General features: G+C 24.0%; 1 protein-coding gene and 1 long non-coding RNA gene across 9 annotated transcripts in view; one reads left to right on the top strand and one right to left on the bottom strand.

Annotated features, from left to right (window-relative positions):
- The window catches only part of LOC107450669 (homeotic protein antennapedia-like), a 240182-nt gene that overhangs the window by 142998 nt on the left and 76150 nt on the right, over window positions 1-21034 (top strand).
- The window catches only part of LOC107450670 (uncharacterized), a 169860-nt gene that overhangs the window by 123255 nt on the left and 25571 nt on the right, over window positions 1-21034 (bottom strand). For 2 of the 3 annotated variants that reach the window (XR_015429618.1, XR_015429619.1), the window contains exons 3-5: window positions 17684-17760; window positions 16931-17010; window positions 7095-7155 (exon numbers count right to left, since the gene is read on the bottom strand). This is a non-coding gene — a long non-coding RNA (uncharacterized LOC107450670). The remainder of the gene's footprint in view (window positions 1-7094; window positions 7156-16930; window positions 17011-17683; window positions 17761-21034) is intronic. The other variant, XR_015429620.1, reaches the window with a different exon arrangement.

The raw sequence follows: 21034 nt of genomic DNA, 5'->3' as shown, positions 1-21034 counted from the left end.
CTTTTACTGTTCTTATTGTTCAAAACATAACAACTGAAAACGAAACTTTTATTTTCAGCCAAATAGTAATAATTCATGAGTTGATATTGCTAAATTAAAAACAAGGAGTCATAAAATATTTAATAATGTTTAATCATAAATGATGGACATTTTCGTTGATAAAAATTCAATGAGCTTTCATTATAATGTTATGATTACTATTTCAAATATTCATCTAAACAATGATATAAATTCCAGAAAAGTATTATATTTAATATTAATTCACTACAATTTTACTTACTACTGTGAATGCATACATATTTGTTTGTAAATTTGTAAGAATATATTGTCTTTAACTTTTTTCGTTATAATTTATTGACATAAATAATAACTGACAAATCTGAAAAGACTTAAAACACTAAAAAACACTTTAAAACTGATTGTTAGCATAAATATGTAATACTGTATGCTCATAGAACAAATTTAAAATGAAAAATTGACCAACATTTGAGTCTTATATTAGAAATAGGTAACAACCTTCACAACCTTTTCAATATTTAATAAAATATTTATATGATTAATTAGTAAGTTTATAGTACAAATAAATTTTGATGATAGTAATAATATTGATTAATTTGATCGGATCTAAATAAAACTTTATTCTCTTTAAATACTGTAATTTTTTTAAATATGTACATAAAAGGTGTAGAATGATTAGTGTAATTGTCTGTAAAAGGAAGAAATATGTATAGCTGTTTTTCAGTTTAGAGAAGACAATTATATATACATAATTAGAGAAATAATAAATTAAAATACTGTAACAAGTAGAATGCATACTTAAAGCATTATAATGAAACATATATTTTTTAAATTTTTACGCAAATTTATATGACTTCAATAGAAATATAAAATTTATGTGGCTCATTCAATTGCATTTAGTCAACATTTGTGCAAAAAGGTAACACATAATTAAGTGTTTTACGGCTTATAACACTAAATAATATAACATGAATAATAGCTTTTTACTAAACTTTTTCGTTTTTAACTATGAGGCACTATTCCTTAGAGTACGTTATTAAAATATTTAAAAATTTATTAAGGGCATTCACTAAATGACATTAAAATAATCTTATTGCATTAAAGCGAAAAATTATTTAAACGAAAACATTTGGAGTTACAAAAAGCGGTATAATAATTTTAAAAAAAAGTTCACTTATGATTTAAAGAAATATTTTTGTTTTCTTTATTGGAACTTGTATTATAAGTATTTATATAACAATAAGCTACGTACATATTGTATAACAAAGTAAAATACATTGTCATATGAATGGCGATTCTAAAGATTAGTGATTTGCTTATTTTGTAAATAAAATTTCAATTCAGCTTCAAGACCACATTCAACGCTGAAGTGAGGTTTTTACTCTCAGATTTACGCGTTTTCGAATTATGTTATTTAACTAATATTTTGTAGTAAAATCAATCAGTTAACTAAGGTCAGAAACTTTTGCAGCCTTTATCTTCTTATACGTATATCCTGAAACATCCTAAATTATTCTAACTCATCCAACTATTCTTATGATTGAAAATTTTCCATATTTATAAAGATAAATTTAAATAGAACCAATTTTAAACTAATTCTAAAAACAAAGACAAAATTGCACACTACAGCTATTTATGTTTAAAGGAAAAGCAGAATTTTTAGTGTTTATCCTGAAATTAGTCTTATGAAGTGCGAAGAAATAATACCTTTGTTAAACGTGTAATACTTTGTTACTTTTGTTTATCCTGAAATTAGTCTTATGAAGTGCGAAGAAATAATACCTTTGTTAAACGTTAATTTTATTTCAAAATAAAAATAATGCATTTCAATCCATTTCTTTTATAATGTGAATAAATGTTTTTGAGTAGAAAAAAAGCTAATTTTATTTGTAGAATATCTAGTCAATTTTATTCAGATGAAAATAAATCTAATCGCTAGACTCTAGTCAATTTTATTCAGATGAAAATAAATCTAATCGCTAGACTTTGGTCAATTTTATTCAGATGAAAATAAATCTAGTCACTAGACTCTAGTCAATTTTATTCAAATGAAAATAAATCTAATCGCTAGACTTACTTTTATGATTTTATATATCTTCAATCCAATAATGGACTGTATTCTTTTCTTTTTTATTAAAAACAATTACAAAATTGCATGTAGGAAATTGTAACTATAAAATACGAAAGGAAAGAAGTTGGTAATAATTATTAAACAGTATAAACAATTTCTTTCCCTTTTTTTAGCTTTAGGTGAATTCATTTTTGTTTCCAAGTATTCCAAATTTAATAACTTACAGTTTAAATGAATAAAGTCAAATTTATTACAAATCATTACCCTTTGTACAATTACTTATAAAGAAATATATACTTTGATTTTGTCCACGGAACATATCTAAGAAATATACATTTCTCGCTATATACATTTTCGCTTACCTAACAATAAGTTCGAAAAATGTATACGTGATACTTTCCTAGCCTAAATAGAATTAAAGAGAAAATAATTCAAGAATTTTCGCCATTTATATAAATTTGTGTTGAAAATAATTAATCATTTTCTCGCTGTACTCATAAGAATAGCACGTAACATATTTATACGTGACACTTTCTGTTCTGTGCATAAATTAAATTAAAAAGAATTTAATAATTTTCTTCATTTATCTGAATTTGTGTATAAAATAATTTAATCATTATTTTTATCTGCATAGATTTAAGACGAAAGTAATTTAATTATTTTATTTTCCTACACAGATTTTAAGATAATAATTTTAAATAAATTAAAATAACGTTGCATTTATAAGAAAATATTTTATTTATTTTCTACCCCTACTTAAAAAGGAAGCAATTGCATCATTTCTTTTATGAAACTCTAAATAGAAAATAATAAATTAATATTTTCTTATTGAAATATTCCTCATTCGATATCTCACAAAATTTTGTTTGAAAATTTCCAATCGCACCTATCATTTCCAAAAACAAACCATCTGATTGGAACAATCGTATGTAAATATCAAAAAATTCTCACGCTTCCGATGTCTCCTTCCGTATCAAAAGAGCCGCGGCAGACGAGAGTTTTATATGAGGGGGAAACGATGACACCCAACAGGCCGTTTCAGGGCCATAGATGTCGGTTTTATGGCGACTGTTATGGCCTGCGCCGATGAACGGTCGCTACCGGCCCGACTTCAGCGCGATAAAACTTAACCGCATCTTGCTTTATTATTTGCTCCGTTCTCTTTTCTATTTTCTCTTCCAATTTTCGAACTTTTTTTTCCCTTCTTATTACTTTAGTATAGATGTCAGAGCGAAAATTTATCTGAGAGAGGTTAAAATAAAATTGGAAGGACCTATCTGATGTTTTTTAGCTTTACTTTTTTTAACTTTCATTTTTTCTTCCCTTCAGCATGAATTCTTTTGGTAGGACAAGAATTTGATATTGGTGTTTTATTGAAGTCAATTTCTTTTGTTATTTCAAATTTCGATTTTTATAACTCACTATTACTAAGCTATATCAAAATTTAGTTAAGGTTTTTAGTGTGTGATTAGGGATTTAGTATAGCTTTTAAAATATTTGTCTAGATATTTGAAAAAAATTTCCGAGGATTCTTAGGTATTTTAAATTTATTTCATATGAACTCCTTTCGTGAATAAGAGAATCAAATATTATTTTTTATTCCAGCCTTCTATTTTCTCATGTTAGCATTTAAAAACTTTCACTTAACTATTGAAAACATGTAAACGTGACTTATTTTTCGTGAAAAATAATGATTAAATAATTTTAAAGCTTTTTCCAATTAGTTATTTCTTGACATCAATCAACTAAAGTTATCACAAAACTGAATATTTTATAATTTGTATTTATTATTTAGAATCACGTGCATTTTTAAAACTTGCATAATCACTTTTTAAATTCGTTATAGCGTTATTATATTAATCAGGAAATCAGAATTGGTATAGCTGTAGAGTTTTTGAAAACTTTTTCAGTGTTTTTAAATTTACATTTTCAAATAACAAATTATATAATAAATTTATAAATATATATTAATAAATAGTTTATCGACACCTCTTTCATTACGTTAATTTCAACATTTTAACTAAAAATAAAATATTTACTTTCAACTTTTACTTTAAGCTGACTGAACGTGGCAAAAAAAATCTTTTCTGCTGCTCATATCACTGTTTTTGTTTTATATTTAAACTTTTTCCTTCCATCCTCTGAACGTGATAGATATGCACTTTTTAATTTCAAATATCTAATTTTTCAACAGTATATTAATTAAAACTAGAAAAAAAATTGCCAGTTTTGTACAAATATAAACTATAAAAACGTAAAGCTCCCTCAATAAATGCAAACAGCATACAAAATAATAATTTTTGTTTTTGCACTTTCTTAATAAAAAAAAAGTAATTTTTCATATTCTATTGATTAATTAAATTTATTTCATATTTTTATTATATTATTTTTCATATTTTTGTTTCAATATTATATTGAAACAAAAATATCAACACGGAAAATTTAGGTATCTATTTTCATTTAAAAGAAAACCATCAAAAATAACAAATCAATATAAATATATAAACGAGATGATAAATTAAATTAATAATTGTTTATGAAGTTTTGAAAACAATGAAGCTTAGTCAGTGACTTTTCTCAAAATGTTTATTTAAGTAGAAATAGAGAACAAATGTTTTGTAGAATTAATAATAATAAAAGTCAGTTTAAGTTTTAGATTTATTATTTAAGTTTACAAAATTCTTAAAAATATATTGCCGATAAGTTTTTATGTAAAACGTAATTTTATGTAAAAAATAAAGAAATTCCCACTGCAAATATATTTACAAAAGTTTTTTTGTTTTCGACAAGAGATAATTTTTTTTCTGTAAACAACAACGAGAAGAAAATGCAGCAGTTGAAAATAAATTTAGTAAATTCAGCTTTATATCCACATTGTAATTTAACATAAAAAGTGAATTTAATCTTTTTTTTAATAGCTATTTAACATATATTGTATTGTGATAACTTTCTTTTTTTCATGTTATATTAGAACGTTTTGTTGAGGAACGATTTTTATATAGACTAAAAAATCAAATTTTATTTCAAACATAATATTCATTTGCGTAATTGAATCCATACTTTGGATATTCATCTAAATATGCGAAAAAAGCAAAAATTTTATGCATCCTAAAAATTAAATAATAAACTATGAAAAAAAAGTTAAATTGACAAACTTAGATAATAGCTAAAAGAAGAAGAAAAAAAACGTTTTATTAGGTAAAGAGAAAAAAAAAACGAATCATGCTTGAATTATTCAACTTTATCTCTGTCAGAAATTTTCACAAAATGCGCCTAAACAAAGGCAATAAACCAATCAAAATATAGTGTATTAACGATGGCATATCGCTTTAATAATTTATTTCTCTTTCGAAGAAAATTGAACTTTAATTATGCAATTTATTTAACAATTGTTTGTCACTGCAACATATGTACTAGTATTGAATGTTTCCAAAAATTATTCTTAAGATATATACACGACCTATTTATAAGTACATACTGTACTAAATATCGCTTTCACATTATTTTATTAAATTTATTAAGAATATATTTTTTTCAATGCATCCTAAATTCACATCATATTTAATTATACACAAAGGAAAAAAAGTATGGTCAAATGATGTGAGCAAAAAGCACGGTAATTTTTACCGAAACGGTTTGGTAATTATCTTTGCAAAAATTAAGAATAACCCCTAATAATTTATTACCCTGTTGTTTATAAGTTATCCTGTTGTTTATTACCCTTTTAGTATTAATTGTAAAATTTGGTAATTATTTTGTTATTAATGTTTATGTATTGTTATGTACTGTTATATTAATTATTATGTTATTAATTATTGATGTTAGTATTAATTGTAATGCCATAAGGCATGGCATAAAAACCATTAATTCATTGAAATTTATTTTTTAGTTTCACAGTTTTACTAAATCTATGGTAATAATAACCACAATTTTGAAAACGAGCGCTTCCGGCAAACTGTTACCATATGAACGGAAAAATTACCAAATGACTGGTTTAAATACAGTATAGTTTTTATTACCTCAGTTTTTTCTCCGTATGTACAAAATATTTTCGATGTATTATTGAGTATGCTTTTCAACTAGAAGATACGAAATATATCAATTAAACGGTTGGCATAAATTGCTAATTAGTACAGAGCATTTTAATAACTTGAAGTATTTGAACTAGGATTATGTACACTAGGATTAAGCATTTGTCTTAAATTGTTCAATTTAACCGAAGTACTTTTTTTTTTATCACTGTGGCGTGAGTTGATTAGTTCTTAATATTTAAAAAAAATCTTGACAATGTATCATATCTGATCAAAAAGTCAGTATTATTTGAGTTATTAACTTCAGTCGAATTATTTTTGACTGATTTTTAAATTAAATAACTTTATAAAATATATTTTCGAGATATTTTAATAAATACAATGAAAATGTAACTTACTTGCAGTAAAATGTTAAAAAAATGTTCTTGAAGTAATAAAGTAAGTATAATATATTAAATAAGTATAATAATTAAATATAATAACATAATAAATAAATATAAAAATAATATAATAAATAAATATAGGTTTGATTTTAATTAAAGAATTAGACGGAATTCGATATCATTCTAAATTACTATATACATTAACATGTATATTCTAAATATATATTAAAAAATATTCTTGATAATATGGTTTATTGACAAGTAAGTAAAAAAAATATTATGATTAATGAACTAAAATATTTCTTCATTTATCACAAATGTTATAATCACAGTATTAAATTTTTTTTTGATCGAATAATAACGAGACTTGGACAATTTTCAAATCAGTAAAGTGTACAGCTGAAGAACTACGCGAATGTCTTCAAACCTATTAAATAGCTGAATAACTAAAAAATAACATCATATAATCATTGATTCATAATCACAGCATTTAAGAATTTCTTAATTGAATAATAACCGTTCACATGTAATTTCCAATCACCAAATAAAATTTATAGCTGAATTACTGCAAAAATAAATAAAATTTCCTACACTTGAGGTGTTGCATCAAATTGCCTATTCTCTATCATCCATCAATTTTCCAGTTTCATATCTGTAAAGAAAATAAAAAATTGATGAATAGCATTATCAGATAATGAACAGTTATGAAAGTTTATAACAATGCCTTCGGGTGAACGTCCTGCTCTTAATTGATACTTAAGAGTTGATGATTCTAAACAGTTAACATTTCCTCTCAATAATTTATGTTCACCTGTCAGAGCATATGTTATTAAAGAATGCGTGACTTTTTCTAATACTTTTTAAGTAGCTGTTGAGTAGTGGTACTTAGTATGAAAGCGACCAGTAGCGCATTAATGTTTTATTTTATTTTACTATTAAAGATCTCGTTGGTTTATTCTAATAGAGTTTTTCTTTTCTCTTTGTGGGTTCGTCGGTTATTTAATTCTTAGTTATTATGCAATTAATAGATAATTGCTAATTAGGTATAATTATTGATATAAAAATTTCTATATCAGTTAACAATCTTTTTGAAATAAAATACGTTTGAAATATCGTTTATAATAGTCATTTTTTGGGAGATTTTTCCTTGGCATCATTAATAATCAGTTATTAGTACTCTTTAATCGCCAATTAAATTGCTATTTATCAATTATTGCAAAAAAAAAATTTATACCGGTAAATAAATTTGTTTTAAATAAAACGCCATAAATAGTATTTAATATGGTAATTTTATTAAGAATGGCTTCGTGTGATAAAGCGATAATTGCAGTAGATGGTTCATTTTTTGGATATTTATTAATTATTCGATGGTGAAATTGTTAATTGCCAATGATTATTTATAGATTTTACATCGATAAAGCAAATCAATCGTTGAAATTAAATACTATATAAGTGATTGTTAATGTAATAATTTTGATAAGCTCTTTTGCATGGCTTGGAAGTATTAACCAGTAATTCGATAATGAAATTGTCAATATTTATCTATAAAAATTTTCAATAGATTAATTTTATGACTATTTTGTATGTCTTCGTCGATAAGATGGGAAGTGATGTAAATAATTCAATCTATGCTTATTGTTAATTATTCGACAAAATTGCTAGTTACCAATTGATAAAAAATTTATGTTGTAAAATATTATTTTATTTAAATAAAATACGCGAAACAGTAATAATTAACGTTGTTATTTCTATATGATATTTCGTGTGGCTTTTTATTCTTAATTTTTTAAGCTATTATTAGAAAAGAAATTGTTAATTATCCACATTAAAATTATTTTAAAGCATTTTTCGGTGGCTTCATGTATAATTCAATAATTAATGATACGATTGCGAAATTGTTAATGATCAATGTTCATTGATGGAAAATTCCCACTGCGAAGTATTACACAGGTTGTTCATTTTTCAAATGATCTCACTCCACTTTTTAAATAAATACGTAATACTAATTTATTTTTAAGTAAAAATAAATTATAAAAAATGCCTCCTTAAATTCTTATAAATTATTTGTATTTCTTGCGTGCAGAAATCTTTGAAAACCAGTGTTCAAAGAAAAAAAAACTGTAAAAAATTTTAAGCATTAAAAAGTGATAACCTAACTAGAAAATGGTTCAACTATTTTCAAGGTGAACAGTTCAGATCAATAAGTAAATAAAGTTTTCTTTTTACGACATTAACTTATTAAAAAGTTTTTTTTTTTTTGTGGATTAATAGTGATGAATAGATGAGGGTGCAAGAGCTTGAAAATCAGAAAGGTAGCTCAAATGCAATTGAAAATCAAAACGCAGAGATATGAGATAGGCAACTTTGGAGTTTAATTGCTAGGCAGATCATTGTCCAACATCAAATGTAGTACCAGGGTGTAATAGTAATAATTATTATTGCTTAGAACTCATGTTATACGCTTTCAATTTCGTCAAAATAAATTATGTATTTTGATGTTTTCAAAGTTGTTGAAAGCAATACTACTAATGTTAAAAAAATGAAGCTTTTTTCTAAAAGCATTGAAATACTTGTTTTTTTCCTCCCCACCCCCTTTTTTTTACCCTGTCACGAACTGATGGGTTTTAATCACATTTAAATTGTAGTAAAAATGGCATGCTGCGAATTTCCACTCTTTTTACAGAATTTAAGATAATAAACTAAACCTCTTGAAACCAAATACTTTATTTTCATTTTGGAATTGAATTTCATGCCTGAATAAATTTGCCTTTCAAGAAATATTTTAATATTTTCAGAAAAAGAAATCTACTTAAATGTTGAAAAAATGTCTGCTCAAGTATTTGTCTTTATTATTATTATTTATTCTACTAAACTAAATTTCATAAATTGTTCTGAGAGTTATTGAAATTTGTTTCAATAATGTTTACAATTTTCTGTTAAATAGTTACGATGTAAAAATATGTTAATTATAAGCTATGGGATAAGGTGCATTAAAAATATGTTGCCTTTAAAAGACATTAAATTACTGATTATAAATTGGTTTATTGATAATCAGTAGGATTGAACATGATTTGAAATGTAGAATTAAAATGCATCAATTTTTTATATAGACTTTTTGTATATAAAATTTTATAATTTTACACTATAAATCCGTTGATACTGAATGTATTTCATTCCCTTTCCTATTTTATTCTATATACTTATTATTATAAACAATTAATTTTTATGGTTAATACAATAGTTTTAATTAATATTTAAACTGAATAAGAGCATAATTAATTTCATCACAAAATCATGCTTTTTCTCATCAAAATAAATAAATACAAAAAACGTGCTGAACAATTAGTATACTCTAATTTAGCATCTAATTTTTGTGCTAAACCATAAAAATTAACTCTGCTATTAACACATTTTCCATAAAAGCCGCAAATGTAATGAAGTACCAATTAATATCATTAAGGAGAGCAATTCAAAAAAGGCACTAATTAATATTGCTAATATCCACAATTTTAAAACGTTAATATTTCAATTGACAATCGATTTAAATATTTGTCAATAAATATTTTTCTATACCTTAACATTTCAGTTAACCAGAAGCCAATAAATGTCAGAATTTGACATTTCACGCTTTCATATAGTATGTTAATGAAGCCTATAGTAACTTTGAATGTCAACGAACGTCTGCATTTAATTCGATTTATTTATTTTTCGTAAAAATGTTCAGTTATTATATCAATATTCTTAGAATGATATTGTTATGAGTTAATTATTATGAATGTGATAAATCAATTAATAAAATATTTAGAAAGAATTATTTTCACTAAGCTAAACTGCCACGTAAAATAGAAGAAAAAATGTACAAGAAGTATTAATCTGGCATCATTGATTATAAAGAAAAAATAGTTTAATTGCTTTCAAATTTCATGTATTAATTGCTTTAAAGTGAGTAATTTTTTTTTTCTCTTATTAAATTATGTTTTTATTTTCTTAATTTTTTTGGATAGTTTTGCATTAATTGTTTTTGAAAATTTTTGTATTAGCTTGCATTGATTTCTTACATTTTTGTATTGCTTTGCATTAATTTCTTCATGAAATAATTCCTTCATGAAATTACTTTCTCATCAATCAATTTTAGAATTTAATTAAATATAAAACGAAATTAACAAACTGAGTGATTATGCATGTATTTAAATTTACTAAATACGATTGCTCATTTAATGTAATTAATATTTATGTTCGAGATGTTGAATGCGTAGTTGCATAATCAAAACTTGAGTTCATTGTAGAATATTCTGCTTAATATTCTAAAGTAAATCAGTTAATAATTATTTTTATTGTATTTTAGTTATGTAAAGCAAAAAAGAAAAGCAGTTTTTTTAATAACAATAAAATAATTCTAAGTAAAACTTATTTTTAACAGTAACACAACCACATCATATTAATTTATTTATTTTAAACCAGATGAGATTATTAATTATTCACATAAAAAAAACTTATCTATATGCTTTTCCTGGTTTTTCTTTTATTAATCTCTAATTTAACTGATAATAAAAAAAGAAATAAATAATCTGTCAGGAATTCCCCCTCCCCACGCTAAAGAGAAAATCTTTATATCTTAAAGCAAAAGCTGACATATAAATCAGCTACTAGCAGTGGTTGGTTACTTACGAGGGGGGAAAGCAAATGATTCCCGCCTCCTCATAAAGTATTCAGTGACGCCCATAGCAACCATAAGTCTTTTCTTTGACAGGCCCTGCTTGGCAACCATTTTATGATATTGCCTGTGTTAAAAGGTTAGGATGAAGCCACTTTCCGTTATGGGCTGTTTTTCCCTTTATTAAAAAACTATATACCTATTTTATTGATCGTAAAGTTTATACTGTATAGCCTTCGATAGATATGTTACAGCAAAATTGTTGTTTAAAAGCCAAGTATGAATGCTCTAAATATATCACGTGCTTCAAGTTTGATTTCATTTTAAACAATCCAATTTTTTTATAAATAGCTATAATAACATTGACCTATTTGGTATTTGTATTTTATTTGTGAAACTAACTCTATTTGAAACCATTAAAAAATAAATAATGATATATTTTATTTGTGTGAAAATAACTCCGTTAGAAACTAAAAAAACAAGACTCATTTATGTCATTTTATGTGTATAAAAATAACTATTAAAAACTGTAAATAGCTCATGATGCATTTTATTTGTGTAAAAATTACTCTATTAGAGGCTCGTGTGATTAGAAGCATGATTTATTTTACTTGTGTAAAAATGACTCTATTAAAAAATATATAAATCAAATAATGATTTCATTTTGTATAAAAAATAATTGAAACTATAAAATAATTCTAATAATGTATATTACTTGTGCTAAAATAATTTCATAAGGAACTATAAATAGTTTCTAATTATTAATTTTATGTATGAAATAAAACTCTATAACGAAGTATAAAACGTAACTAATGATGTATATTATTTGGGAAAAATTAGTCTATTAGAAGCTATACAACATATCTAATGATATATTTTGTGTAAAAAGTAACACCCATACAAACTATATAAATAACTTATGATTCATATTAAGAAACTACAAAACATAATTAATGACGTATTTTGTGTAACAATATCCGATCAGAATTTATTGTTTATTAAGTTCATATGTTTACTGAAATAACTGTTTATTAAGTTCATATATTTACTATTGAAATTATTGTATCTTAAGTTCATACATTTAAATCAATCTTTGTTGAATGTTTTGCTTGAAAGCTATTTAAAGCATGGTATTATTATTGAAGTAAATGAGAAATTTTATTTCTTTATAATTCCTGTATGATCAACAGAGTAATTTCTTATTCTTAATAAGAATTTTATTAGTGTATAGTATAAATAGATGAATCGTATATTTCTGAAAACAAAAATATGACGTTGCTTATATTTCAATATCTCAAACTAAATTTTATGATCCAAATCATTTTTATCAAATAAAAAATCCTTATTTTTCATGCGGTCTGTAAAAATTATGTTTTGATGTAGGAATTTCATGTTTTACGAATTTTTCAACTGTAAAAAGCATTACAAATTAACTTATTCCGTTTATAACAAAATAAATAATCAGAAGTTTATGAAATTACATCAATTATTTACTATGTTACTAGGAAACAATAGTTAGATGATCAACAGTTATAATAAAAACAAATAGAAGTTCGAGAATAACTGTTCTTTTGAAGCAGCCATTACTCAAGCAAAAAAATAAAAAGATTGCTGTAATATGCTTATTATAAATGCCTGAAACACGTTTTAAAAAGCAAATCAAAATATTTTAGTACAAATAATTGGTGTGCATAACTTAAGAGAATTTTTTGGATTTTATCACTATAATTTTAAAAGAAATTACTATGTTACCTTATAGTTCGCTTAAAATTTCATAGGAATTAATTGTAACAATACCTATTCCTGATTTTAGATAAATAATTTTTCTTCCGCTGTCTATTAAATGATAAATACAGGATTAATGATTTTTTATTGTATTAGATTTTTGTTTTGTTTCCAATTTCGCAGAGTTAATTATTTAGTTTAAACATTGCAGTTTTTGAAATAAACTTGTTTTAATCTTATTATTTGGTATATTTAGGTGATATGACAAAAATTGGTTTTAAATTTACTTATTTTATTATTAGTAGTACATTGTAAACTAAAAAATAAGGTTCATTAAATGTCTTATTCTTCAGATGAATATATTATTAGGAGTTAAACCATAACTTAACAATAATTCGCTAAAAACTTTTAAATAAATTTTATTTCATTGTTATAGCTTTGTCTCTTTCATAAAAATAACATTTGCTAAAATCACTTGTTCAAGTTAAGAACAATCTTAAAAACTCCAACTATTATTATAAAAATAATAAAACAACAATTTTGGCACATTAAATTTTTTTACTAGTTATTTATTCCAAATAGATTAAGTTTTAACAGCTAAATTTGTCTTTTTTCAAATAATTTAAAACTACTTTCATCAATTGCATCTATTATTAATATTTGTTTGTTTTAGACTAACAATGTACATTAACAATGTGCTATCTTAAAAAATGCAATATCAATAGCTGTGTAGAACAACAATTTTTAACACATTAAATATTTCCATTTTTAGAAACAAACAACTTTGTATATTTATCGAATTTTGCTGAATTATTGAATTATGAAATTAAAATTCATCCGTTAGCTGTAATGTATAAGTTTTAATATCGTAAAGTGATGAGACATGAATTAATATCTTAAGGTTTCAGAATTATTAAATAAAATAAAAAATTTTAACATTGGAATTTCACCATTTTTAGCACAAATTGCACGAATTTTTTAAAAAATGTAAACATTTAAACCAAAACGTTCGTTAGTTTTTTCCTGCATTTATTAACATTTTTGCCATAGTTTGTATACCATAACTTTAGATGCAAATTTAGATGCTACTTTTTAATATTATTGGATAATAAATGTAGTTTAAAATTGTGCAATACATTTAAACACAGATAGGTATTATTTTGTCTATTTAAATTTTGTTTATAATTTCAAATGTATAGAGGTTTAGCTTCATATATTGGTTATTAAAAGATAAATAATATTTAACTAAAATGTTTGCTAAAATAAAAAATAATTAATCATTTTTTTTAAAGTAAAGTTGAACAAATAATAATATTGACACTTGCGAATGAAGTGTGTATTTAACTAACATCTTAATTCTTATATGGTTAAAATTGTTAAAGTGTTGCTTCTTAACACAAAACATCAATGTTTCACTTTTTAACTCTGTCCAAATTTTTGTGAAAATTATAATTAAAGAATTTGTCATATTAAAAAACTGATTGCTAAATTTTAATTTCTAAAATTTTTTGAATTAATTAATTTTACATTTTGATTCCTCTAAAATATTCTAACAAAAATATTGTCAGTAAAGCATAGTGGGCAGTAAAGTAAAAGACTTGCCAAAAATAAAAAGTACAAAAGATAAACATATTGTCGGTGCAAAATGTCAGCAAAGCGACCCAGATTGTCAGTAATGCATATTCAGGTGTAAAAAAATTTTCAAAGTTTTTTTTTCCATCAAATTTTGTATCAAAATTGTTAATAAATATCATTCTTTTCTTACATTGCTGCTTTGTTTCTACATAGTTATATCAATATCAAAATATTGTTTTGCATAAATGGAAGTTTTAACGAATATCTAAGCAAATCAACGTCTACAAATTTTTATTTTCCGTAACTTATTATTTTTTATTTAACTCATTGATATCTTCACAAATCATAACTTAAACTTGTATTTTTATAAATTACTATAATTTAAATTTTGTCAGTTTTTACGAATAACATTTTGAACACATTCCTCGATTTTATTTAAGTATTTCAGAGTAGATTATTATATGATTATGAACTTTCCGATATTAAATTATGTAATATTAGCATACAACATGGCCTGTTTTACTATCGGAAATTTTGAATCATACATAACTCCCAATTTGAACATAGAATGGAATAATACCCAATGGAATAATACGTCGAAAGAAAAAGATATAAGAAAGGTGTAACAGTGTAACAATCTTCGTATACACTAAAAATATGGTAAATACATATTATATCTGTGAAATATATTACAGTAAAGACACTATGTATACAAACGTTAACCATTATTTTATAAGAATGAAGCTATAAATCAATTTTTGAAAAGTTTAATAAAATACAAATTATTTTTAGTCAGCACATTCACATAATTTATAATAATAACGCAATTTATTTTGAAATATCAACAGTTAAAAGTTAGTAATATTTATATAGGAACAAATTTTAGATTTTTCAAGATTTCGTCTTTATAAGATTATGATATTTGATATGATTTGATTATGATATGATCAGAATAATATACTAGTTATAATTTAGTGCAATTCATATTTAAATATAACTTAGGGTGATTCATATTTAAGTATAATTCATTACATTTTATTTTTAAGTATTCGATACAAATTATGTTTCAGTGGAATATTGTACAGTTATTTTAATGTCTAATCAAGAAGGGTATATTTTTAATTCATTTGCATCTCAAAATTTGCAGAAAAACTATTAACTTTCTCTTCTATAAATTGCGGGCAAGGAAGATTTACACGAGATTATTTGTAATGGCTTCTTATTGTTTAATATGTATTTAATATAAATTATTATTAATGACAATTGCAATTTAACAAAAATTTGAGTGTCGAACTTAAATTAATAAATAAAATTAACAGCATATTTTCGTGTCGAAAGATATTTGAACATGATATAACTTCCTTTTTTGCACAATCGAATGGTAGAAAAAATATTCACAAGCATATTATAATTCTGAATTTGTCTAATTTTACATTAATTTAACTTGTACTTGTCTGAAGTTTGTGAAAAATAATGGATAAATTGGTAGAGGAATTAATGAATTTCGCAAACTGTATAAAGTATGGTAATTTTTTCACGTAGTTTAAATATATTTCGCTCTAGGGAATTTTAATATTACTCCTCTGATGACTCAATATCACTCCTTTCATTTTTCCTTACGTCTTCCTTTTTCTTTTTAACAATTTCTTTATCATGAATGTCATATTTATGCAATAAAGTTTGCTCAAACTAACATTTTTTTTGGTTTATTTTTAGTAAATTACGTGTTAAAACAATTGAATAAATAAATACATGGTAAGTTTAATTAACTTTTATTCATGCAAATTTAATGTCATTTTTTAATGTCATAATAAAATTTAATATATATTAAAAACAATATGTCACTGCATATTTCTGAGAAAAGTAATGGTAAATGCATTGTGATACATATTAAATGATTTACTACATAGTATGCTAGTCAAGATAATTTTTATTCTGCTGTATTAATATATCACACTTTAAATTAAAAAAGAAGAAGAAAGTAATTGATTTTCTAATTAAACAGCATGTTTTACAGCGAAAAACAATCTATATCAAATTGATATTTAGTTTCATAATAATAATATCAACATCGATTATAAAATTAATGACAAATGATAAATGATATAAAATTAATGACAAATGATAACAGTTTACAACATGGATCTAGATAACTGATAGTTAATTTTAGAGACAATTAGCCTAGGGAATGCTAGGCATCAAGTAAAAAAAAAATTTGGTTTAATAATACATTAAAAATGAGCATTTTGCCAATACAATTCAATATTATGTCATGTATTTAACATTTTAAATATTCAAAGTATGAATTTTCATAATGATTTTTTAAAACATTCTGTCGGCAAAACCTTTTCACAGAAATTAATTCAATCAACAAATTTACTTATTTTGATTTCACCAAGCAAATACAAATATAAAATTAATTCATGTATAGAAATTATAAGTGTAAATGTGTTTATGCAAGAATATTACTTACAATTCATATTTTCATTAAGTTAGCTTCAGCTCTGCCTTTTCTTCACGCTGTTTTTAACATTTTCCAAAACTCATCGTATTCTAAAAATTAATAATCCATTTTAATATTTCAATCTTATAGTAATAAAAAAATGCATTATTTACATTATAAAGTCAATAAATATTTGTACATAAAAGTTATTTTGAACATTATGAAAAGTTCAAAATAGAAAAATCCGGAAGTCATGTATTTTTTTATTTTATTTTTTCAACTCTTTTCTTTCACCTTATTCAAAAAAATTTTACATTTATTCATGGTTATACGACAGGTCTTTTTTGTCTATATTACAAGTTTTACTGTAAAATTGAAAAATAAAAATTTTATATATTTTAATGTGTAAAATACTCTGCCTTTGTGATTTTTGCTAATATTATAAGTAATATTTATGGTATTTTTGTGCTCAGTTTATTTAAATTTCCAGCTTAATAATAAAAATAACTGTGGTTTTTTTTTTTTGCAACATTTAATTTTTATTAAAATTATTAAATTATTATTTATCTAAAGCTATTCAACCTTTTTTTTCTTTTTCACTGCATTTCACTTTAGTTTAAAACATTAATTTGGTGTGAGCTTTTTATGTAATCATTGAATTAAGATTGGCGGAAGAATTACAATCTTTTCTTGCTATCTGCATTTGCGAAAGAGCATTTATAAATGCAACAACTGAGTTTACAATAAAAAAATTAATAACTGGACAAAAAGATGCATATTTACTTTTTAAAAATGTAAAATAGTTGAATTCTTTCTTACACAATCTTGTAGGTTGTTTCATTTATACAAGTTATAAAGTTCTGGAATTTCAAGCAATATTAAAAATACATATAATTAATATACATATTAAATAACATACATACTTCAAATAACTTAAATTATATTTTTCAAGAACCCTTATTTCATAAAAGAAATAATTTATACTTCAAATAAATAAATTTTAATTTAAATAATATACCTGAATTAAAAGTATAATATCAAAATTATTATTTTATTAGTCGTATATAAATTATATTCCCAAACAGAGTTCGAAATTGAAATAATATTCAATATTATGCTATATTTGCTATAAAAAGCAAGCGTTTCTTGGGACACTTTTTCGGTAGATTAATTTTACTATTGCTTGTAATTAACTAGTGAGGGATGGCATAATTATGCTTTGTCTTCTCTTCGCTAAAAATGGAATGAAAGGCAGATATCTGCTCTATGGGATTATGTTTTAAACCCATTTAAGGGCACTGCATTTTCACTTTTACTTACTATTAAGAATCAACTGTTTTATTATTTTTTTAAATGCTATTATTTATAATTTTAAAAAATCTACTCGATATTTTAACTTTCAAACGTACAAGAAGAATATTAAAAAAAAAGTTTTAGGGGTACGAGTCTAAAATGTTTTTATGAAATTTATTTTAGGATAAAATAAAAATATAAACGAAAACAATTCATTTTCATAACATTTTTCATAACATGTCGCATTTTTTATATCTTTTCCATTTCATGTATATTATTACTCTTTCATGTCTATTATTACTTATTACCCTTTCATGTTTATTGTAATTTATCCTAGTTGACTGATTGAAAAATGACAATGGAACAGAAAAAAATTTCTTTTCGTAAATTAACAGGCATTAATTACTTGTTTTCCGTTTATAGCCCGAATACACGCTTAAATAGCAAATTTGAGCAAAATGCAATTGATTGCATATAATCAATTACATTTTGCACAAGTTTAATTACAAGTAACCATTATTCATGATTACAATTGTAGTCTTGATTATAAATAAACGTAATTTTTGAATATAATTGTAATCATAGTTATTAATAGTTGTCAGTTACAATAAGAATTGATTAATAACAAGTAGACAATTACATTTTTATTTAATTCACAAAATCACCAATAAATATTTTAAAACAAAGAATATCTCATATAAAGCTGAGAAGATTATACATTTTTTGACTTGGTATATTTTTTCGTCATTAACAAAACTAAGTTAAATAAATAGTAACACTAAATCAAGCAGTTTAGTTTACTTTGATATACATTATTATGATAAATAAGGATGTACCAGGTACCCGTCAATCACCCAGTACACTAATTTATATTCGGCGTAGCCATATTCGGAGTTACTTTAAAACTATTAAAAAATAGCTGCTGTTTGGAAAATCCATGTATTTCATCAGTTTTTTAATAATCAAGATAAAGTAATTAGTTTAGACTTGACATATTTTACTATTGTGCAGAATTTCAATTCTGGGAAAATGGAATAGAAACTTTGGAATGGAAAAATATGGTCATAAAAGAGAAGTTCCTGATTGGGAAAATCCAGAAATTAAGGCAAATTAAGAAATCTTATACTGAAAATTATTTTAAAAAAAATTAAAATAAAAGTAAAATAAAAGGAAAATTAAAACTGGAATAAGGATTTACATTTATATTTATTTTAAGTTAATAAAATCATGATGAAATCATAAAAGCCATGGGTAACTGCAGTAAAATACAATGCGTGTATTACTCTATCTCTGGGGGGGGGGGCAACCTGCGGCTTGCGAGCCACATGTGTATGTGCTTCCGTATGTGCTTCAAAATGACTTTTAAGTAACTGACAACAAATATGGAAGACTAAGTGCTACGTTGTAACAAATCTTATTTCCGTACAAGTTAAGAATAATATGACTCATCGAAAACTGCGCGAATGAACATAAATTATATATTTTCAATAAACATAATTTCTGTGGAAAAAAAAAGTTCTAATACCTTTTTTGCGTACCTTTTAAATACGTATTTAATTGCAACTCGCGAAAAATTTCAAATTTTGAAAAATGGCTCGTGCATGGCACCCCCTTTCTATCTCATACAAAGTTTGTTTCTCGTCAGATGAGTAAATGCAATAATATGATTTTATGATAGGGATTTGTAGGCTTAGCAATTTACAGAAATATAATGTAAAACAGTTGCAAACGGTATTCTCTTACGAATGATACACTAATTATTCTAATACTTAACTAAATATTCTAATACTAACTTAAACATCATTGAAAATTAAGTTTCGAATAGAATACCTATCTGATTGTTTTAACAGAAAATATAAATAAGCAGTTTTTTTGATTAAAAATTTTAAAAAAAACTAATTATTTTTACATAAATCAACAAATACCTCATTTGGAAACCTTTTATTTCATTTTCAAAACATTTATATTGAAAGGAACCATGCATAAATATAATTACTCAGGTTTAAATTTTAGATGGAAAGCATGTTTCCTTCGCTCTCGCTCAATATATTCAATATCCAACCAGTCTAGTGAAAGTTCCTTTACCATCGGGCTAACCCAAAGAGGTTTCCATGATTTTTTTCTCTGTGTAACGTAAATATAAGTAAGCTTCACAGAATAAGTTTTTCATGATAACAAATTTGCTCCTTATTTGCTGCTTAAACAAATCAGCTGCGGTCGCCTCTCTTTTCTGTAGTGGACGCTACAAGATTAAGGCTCGGACGGTGTAATGATAGCCTGTAGGGTCAGTGGAGAGGGAGATAAGAAATGATAGGTTTTTGAAGAATTAGAATGCTGGAAGACTTAAATGAATCTTCAGTTTAACATTGTTCATAAAATAAAATCTAAAAGTTTAGGAAACTCTGTAAAGGTAAGGATAATTGCACGTAAATTACGTTACAGTTATAGGACGATAAAAAAAAACTGATCCTTGAGAGTTAAAACATTTTTCATTTAATATATTGTCATTTTGTTGAAATATTTCTAAAATATCATACGTTTAGCAGAAGTTACATTATACTATTGACAATTTAAATAAATCAAATGAAGAGTTAATTTAATATTAAGTCCACTATTAGTTGATGTCTTTACTTAGTAAAGCCCAAGTCTACTTCTTAGTAAAGTAGTTTTACGCCAATCATTCTACATTTAAAAACTCTGCTTTTAAATTTAGTTTGAAAAAAAAATCTAAAAATAAATTTTTTACCTATATAACCAAGTAAGAAATTTCCTTTAAACTACAATTTTAAATATTTGTTCTATAGAAAATTATATTGTTTGTAAAGAAAATTATATAGAAAG

Source organism: Parasteatoda tepidariorum, chromosome 10 (genome assembly GCF_982258835.1).
Source record: "Parasteatoda tepidariorum strain Cologne lab strain chromosome 10, Ptep-v5.0, whole genome shotgun sequence".
In the NCBI taxonomy this organism is placed as follows: domain Eukaryota; kingdom Metazoa; phylum Arthropoda; class Arachnida; order Araneae; family Theridiidae; genus Parasteatoda; species Parasteatoda tepidariorum.
The sequence above is the reverse complement of the archived record's forward strand: the minus strand, read 5'-3'. Positions and strand labels throughout refer to the sequence as shown.